General features: G+C 43.9%; 1 long non-coding RNA gene across 1 annotated transcript; it reads left to right on the top strand.

The window, feature by feature from the left end:
- The first annotated feature begins 1500 nt into the window (after positions 1–1500).
- Positions 1501–6852, top strand: LOC114773665 (uncharacterized). Its single transcript, XR_003744410.1, has 3 exons — positions 1501–1582; positions 5224–5329; positions 6430–6852. It is a non-coding gene; the product is annotated as an uncharacterized LOC114773665 (long non-coding RNA).

Raw genomic sequence — 6852 nt, 5'->3', positions numbered from 1 at the left:
GCCAGGCTCATTTTGCAGCAGAGCTTTTTATAGAGCTCTACAAAAACGATTTTTACAAAACAATAAAAGAAAGGTGGGTACGAACAGAATGCTTTAAAACGAACGTGTACGAGCAACGTGAATCAGGTCGTGTAATTTGAGGTCCTTGTGCGCAGTACTTTTCCCCCTTTGCTTTTTCAAATTGTACCCGTCTTATTTTAGCAGCCAATGCAACTTTTTCCCAAGACTAAACCATCGCAAATACAATGGCGGTGAGGTGAAGAGGGTTTTCCTCCTGCGGTGCATGCCACAATATGTTGTTATTCTTGGACACTTGGAGGCTTCTTGGTTGTATAAGGCCGTTCTTGAGCAGACAATCCCTTCAATAACCTCTGAAGAGGTTGAGTACCGAGAACCTGGTCCATTGACGGGGATTCTCAGAATATCTTCGTTATACCTGCACGGTTTTTTAACTCGGAATTCGATGGTGGCCTTTGTGCGAACCCAGCGTAGAAGACATGAAAAGGCACTTGGCCACTCCAACGACTCAGAAGGAAGATGAGCGTGCTGTGGTCCTGTCTGTCAGCTCCTTCTGAAGGTGATCACGTAAGTTCTCGAGTGGTGGTAACTTTCATTAATAGCCGCAAATGGACGGAGCACTTAAAGCAAATGAAATCTGCTTCTCATTAGGCTGAGGAGGCGGCGTTATTGTCTGAATTAAAATACCATCATCGACTCTTTGCTCATTTGGCAAACAATACGTCTTGATTGACTAAATGTGCTTCTGAGAGGGCGATTGGAAGAGAGGGAGAAATTAACAATGGCTACGTGATTTTCAGGTGATTTATGGAAGTCGGACGGGAGAGAACGTGGAACAGATGTATTGTGTTATCATCCAACGCTAGTTCAGCAGTGAAATGAAACGCAGTTTTTCTTTATTTGACACTTTCTGAGTTTGAGTCGCAGCGACCCACCTCTTCCGGAGACGTGAGACGAGCACAATTTGGACTCTGTTCTTTTTGTGCCAGAGAGGTTGATGTGTTAATGAAGACGCCTGTTTCCGTGCTGAACTTCTGCCTTCCTATTAAAAGCAGGGGGTGGGGGGGGGTTCTTAGCTCAGATGTCCCCAATGTAACAGCTGTGGCTCCACGGATGCGTGCACGAATGAGGGGTCAAGACTGGTGCGGTGGAACTTGGGTCAGAGGTCAGGTGACAGGTGGCTAACCGAGGAGGAGAATATTGTTTCTGCTGTGACTCCTCCAGGATTATTCTGTTTTAAGTGGTTTGTACAAAGGTGGTGCTTGGACAGCCGTATATTTACCAGGTGGGACTCATCATTGCATATAAAATCAAAATATCGAGTCCACAGGTGATCATGGTACAAGACCTGCAGTTTTTTATCGCCCCCTTGTGGTCTCCAGACTGCATTAAATGGAAAGTTAACTGAAAATATATGCATATGCATGGATGCCGATTAGACAATATATAATTTAACAATATCTCATTTTTCTTTCATCAGGTCTGGAGCAAGCTGAGTGATGATCGCAGCCGGCCCATCCCCGACTGGTGTACACGTACATGGACCAATCCGGTCTGGCCAGAGGTAAGAGGCATTTTTTACCAACACGTCGGGGCCAGTGTCCAGATTGTCCAGAGTGTACTGCTCGCGCAGTACATGCGATAAGTCTGCACTTCGCTGTGACAGTCCTGTGTCTTCCTGCACTTCACTGAATCTGCCGCAACTTCGTCGTCTATCAGCAGCCCCGGAGCCCGGCTTCGCTCTTCTTCGCTCTTCTTCGCTTTTCTTGCTTTGTTTACTCGCTGGCTTGTTTGTAGTCCTGAGTGACAGAAGCTGAGCGACATACGCTACCTTGGTTTAGCGAGATGAGACTTGTTTACTGTGACTGTCAAGATTCCCTCACCCGGCGGTGTTACGCAAGTCTAATGTAAGAATATGCAGAGTGACACGCTCACATTCGCTCACATTCGTAGGGCGAGTCAGAAGACGAATCTGTTCGTTCCTGTGAGCCTATGTAAATGTGCATATAAGTCGTAATCATTTGATCTCTGCTTGTTTTATTGGGCTCCCTCTGTGGAAGTCGGACCAGTTGACCCGCCTCGGTGGGATGACTGGGATTCATGTTTCACTGGTGCCGGGCTACAGAAAGTGATAGAGGATTAGCACTTAGTGAAATGGAGCTGGGCCAGACGCCCACAGAGAAAGGGGGGTGGAGGGGAGGAAGAAAGGAGGAAGGGAGGAGGGAGGCGGAGGAAAGGGAAGTTCATTCTCTGAGAGGGATTTAGAAGATGAACGTGTCCGTTTCCATTAGGCTCCGGCCGCGAGTTGCGGGGCGATAATGAATTTGCAGGCGGCCGCCTGGCCTGCCGTGATGATCGCTGTCCACTTCGCCGGTGGTCTGTCTCAGATGGTGTCCAGCTGGGTCAAATCGGGCCCCTGACCGCCGCCTCAGTCTGCGCTGGCGCTGAAGCCGTTAATATGCTGCTGTGTATTTATTGTGCTGCGGCTTTGCTCAATGTCCACAGTCTGTCTGTATGAATGCATTTGACCTTGCACCATGCACCCAACCCATACAAAGGCTCCATTCTGTATGTACTGCAATTACGCTGCAAAAATGGAAAAGATGGCATCAATGGCATTCTTGCATTTTATTAACCTGGCACAGGATGTTTGTCACAAAATATTAAACTAAATATTAAACCATTTATGTTCCACAACAGAATACAAAAGGCATAACATGGCCATGGGCTTCCATTGCATAAATTGCATAATAATAGACTGTTAATTTTACATTTAAATGCATAAGAAATCCAGAAAAAGATGAAAAAAATGCATGATGTGCTGCATGTTGCACAAAAGCCAAACCGCATGGCGTGACAAACGCATGGAGCTGTTTTTGCCCAGGGTGCAGGGGACGCGAGGGCTGAATGTGGCACGCTGCGCTCGAGTCTTGGCTGGCGCTGGAATGCACAGTAATGCGGAGTGTGTGCACGCGCGTGTCACCCCCGTGAATCACTGAAACGTGGTGAGGACTTCGGAGGCGCCAGCACCGCGCCCCCCGCCGCTGATACGGTGTGACGGGGTTCGAGTCGGGCAACGCGTGGGTTCAAGCGTCGGTCTGAGTTGCACATCCAGAGTGAATTGAGCATTTCAGTTTTTTATCATTTAATATTATTTATTTCATATGAAAATGTTATGTTTCACTGATCCTGAAACCATACTAATCCACCATTGTTTTATATTAATTCTGTTTTTTTTCACTAGTTCTGCTGCTAACTGCTGTAGGCAAAGAGTACTTGCTCAGGGTTGCCAGATAACTGATTGTTTCAGGCCCAAATTGGCCAAAATAAATTGCCAAAATGCACATAATACTATCTAAAAGGGATCTGACTGCTGCACCTGTGTCCTGTATTTTGAGAGGTCTGTTCCCCACAAGCAAGTATGGCTGCAGTACAGCACCTTCCTAATGGGTATGCAGATGACCAATCCATGAACAAACCAGTGCATGGTGCATTCTGCATTGCTTTTGGTATCAAATGAAAGCAAATGACCTTTAACCTCTGAATAGAAACATTTTGGAGTGTTTCACTATTACTTTCAACTGTGTGTGTTTTATGTATTTTGCATAAATAATCATTTCCATCGGCAGATGCCAGTTCCTCATTATGCATTGTTTCCCTTGTCGGGCTGAAGTGAAATTAATTACTTAATCTGAACGTCCTGTCTCGTGTGGAATTTTACGCCCGTCTCCTCCTCGCTCCCGTGGCCTTTTTTATGACTTAATTGTGAAATTTGAGCGCCGTGACCCCACGGACGCCTCACCGATAATGCGCGCCGCCTCCACTGTTGACCGCTTTAAAGGTTAAAAGGTATTTGGTCTTCTGTGAGCAGCCGGGCTTCATTCATATTCATGGGTTTGGCACATATTCAGCGCCGAGGGAATTAATATTGCCCCGTTAATTCTGCAATAAAATCATCTGCAAATCCTTACATCGCTATGTGATCCACCTATACATGTGCCCTAAAGCACAAAATAGGACTAATTTTCCTGAAATTCATTTGCTGAAATCATAAAAAAAAAAATTTAACCATGGCTCCCACCGGGCTGTTTACACACACACAAAAAAAGTAATTTTCCAAAAATAATTGGTAATTCATTGAGGCTGAGTTTGGTGTGTGTGACCATCCATGAGACGGACTCACCTCAGTCTGTATTTAATCCGGTTTGTGGAATATATCCATTTTTTATCAGCTCGCACTGCTAAAAAAAAACTGAGCCTTCTTCCCAACTTCCATTTCCAACCCCTGGCTTCCCATAAATACGCGTTTGAACCCCTTGGGATGGTCTCTTATGAAGAGTGACTCAGATGAATCTGGAAAATAACCGAACTTCGTCTGCTCACTCTCGGTCCTCGAGGGGAATGGAGAAGAAAGAAGAAGAAAAAACGGGGAAAAACTGACTACTGAAAGAGGAAAGAAAAACCGGGGGGAGGGCATCAGGATTTATTCATGGCTCTTGGTCAAAGTCATCCGTTAGAGAACTCCCCATTTAGGGAGCAGTGTTCATGCAGCAGCGTGGACCTCCGGAGCTCCTCCCTGTCTGGGCCGCAGCAGGCGGGTTTCATCGATTCCGGAACGGATGACATCCCAAAACTGGGTAAAATGTCCATTATCGCTGTGATTATTGCTGTGAAGCGCACGTTTTACAGTGCAGATGACACTCCGTGGTGGCCCTGTTGCAGCACCGTCAATTTCCTGAATCCCGAGTGGATTTTGCTGTGCCGTGCTGGGCCACGGATCTGGGTTCCCTCTCTGCGGGGCTGGGGAGCAGATTTCAGAGAGCTCGCCTGTCACAGCACCATTGTTAAATGTTTCCACAGGGAACGACAGAAAGTCGTCTCTTCTCTCTCCCTGAATCAGGTTCTGATGCCGGAAATTATTTTTCAGACTCATTTACCCTTCAAATTTTACTGCTTACATCAATTCAAATTTAATTTTAAAATCCATTCTATTCGACCATTTTTTTTGCCATCATCCATGTTTGCTCCAAATTGATTGAAGTATGGAAGCCATTTGCAAGTTTGTAAAATTCAACTCTAAACCACCAAAAAACTAAGAAACTGGTTGTAATGTGAAAATTGGACATGATTTGAGTCCACCGGTCCCTTCAATGATAGAGATGCACTACAAGTTCAACTGTAAACACTACATCTTCTCTCATGCAGCCACAATCTGAGGAAGATGAAGGTTCTAATTTATCTTGTGACCCAGGAACGGATTGATGAGACTGTGGGAAAATCATATTATTTACCTTGGATTTATGGAAATGAGGTGATTGTTCTTTTAACTGCACATCATTGTTTGGGGGCACAAGGAGGGAAAATGCAAGCGTATTCCTTCGGGGGTACCAATTGAACTAGAAAAGTTTTAATAAACTTCAATGTTGGCTTGGAAAGCAGTTTAAAAAAAAATTAAATTAGTTCATTTCGTGAAATTGGTTGAAAATTTTGTTTATTTGGGCTTTTATATGCATAATAACATGCTAATTTTAGTATACTAGCATCTAATGCTAACGTCATTTCATGAGTCATATGAAATTTGGTGACGTTTAGGACTTGTTGAAAAATTAGCATGTTAGCATGCTAACATAAAAAAATGCTAACGGTACTTGGCCACGATGAGTCACTTGAAATATATGAAAAAATGCTAAATATGTTGCAAAAATGGTAATGTTAGCCTGTTAACATATAAAACGCTAATGGGGTGTGTCGTTGATGAGTCATGTGAAATTTGGTGACGTTTAGGCCATGTTGAAACATTTGCATGTTAGCATGCTAACATCAAAAATGCTGTCAGGGCTTGGCCACAATGAGCCTTGGTGAATTTGGTGACATTTAGAGCATGTTCAAAATTTTGCGTGTTAGTGGGTTAATGCTAGCATGCTTACTTCATTAATGCTTACAAGGTGTGGCCACAATGCGTCACATGAAATTTGGTGACATCTGGGATATATATAAAAAAAAAATTGCATCCTAGCATGCTAACATCATAAATGCTAACATGGCTTGGCCACCTGAAATTTGGGACATGTTGAAAAAAATTACATGTTGGTATGCTAATGTTAGTCTGTTAACATCTAAAACCGTAACAGGGTGTTTTTGATGAGTCACGTGAAATTTGGTGACATTTGGAGCATGTTCAAAAATTAGCATGTTAGTAGGTTAATGCTAGCATGCTTACATCATTAATGCTTACAAGGCGTGGTCACATGAAATTTGGTGACAGCATGGGCTGGTTTTTAGTAATTTTCTGTCGATAGATAGAAATAGTTGCTTTGTGAAAACACAGATGTGGAGCAGGCGAGTGACAATGTCACTGAGTGCTGCAAAAAGCCAAGCGTTTCGCTTTTTTACATTTTTTTTTTTTTGCAGAGTGCTGCGACCTACCTCTCTAAAAAAGCAATTTCAGAAGCGGAGCTCCTGACTCTCAGAGCCCTGATTCCATGTCGAGAGGTGATTTGAAGCAACACAAAGTCCTGGACCATCAAGCAAAACTACTTAGTGTCAGCTTTCAGGGGAACTCGGTCAAAGGACAGGAATGCACTTTATAAACCTTCACAACCCCAATTCTTCCCGAGCAAATAGCTGATGCTTTTAAATATGCCAAAGGTACGATCAAATAGCAGTAGACTCACAAAATGACATTAAAAACAACTCAGAAAACAGAGTGGCCGAGTCGACATGTAGACTACGACTTTCCCCTTATAACAGTCAAATTTTCTTCACCCACTACCTGAAAAGCAAGGTTTTTAAACCGGATAAAGGTCAGTTTTAATGTCACTGTGTAGATATACA

Source organism: Denticeps clupeoides, unplaced genomic scaffold (assembly GCF_900700375.1).
Source record: "Denticeps clupeoides unplaced genomic scaffold, fDenClu1.1, whole genome shotgun sequence".
Lineage (NCBI taxonomy): Eukaryota > Metazoa > Chordata > Actinopteri > Clupeiformes > Denticipitidae > Denticeps > Denticeps clupeoides.
This window is presented reverse-complemented; position numbering and strand designations above follow the sequence as displayed.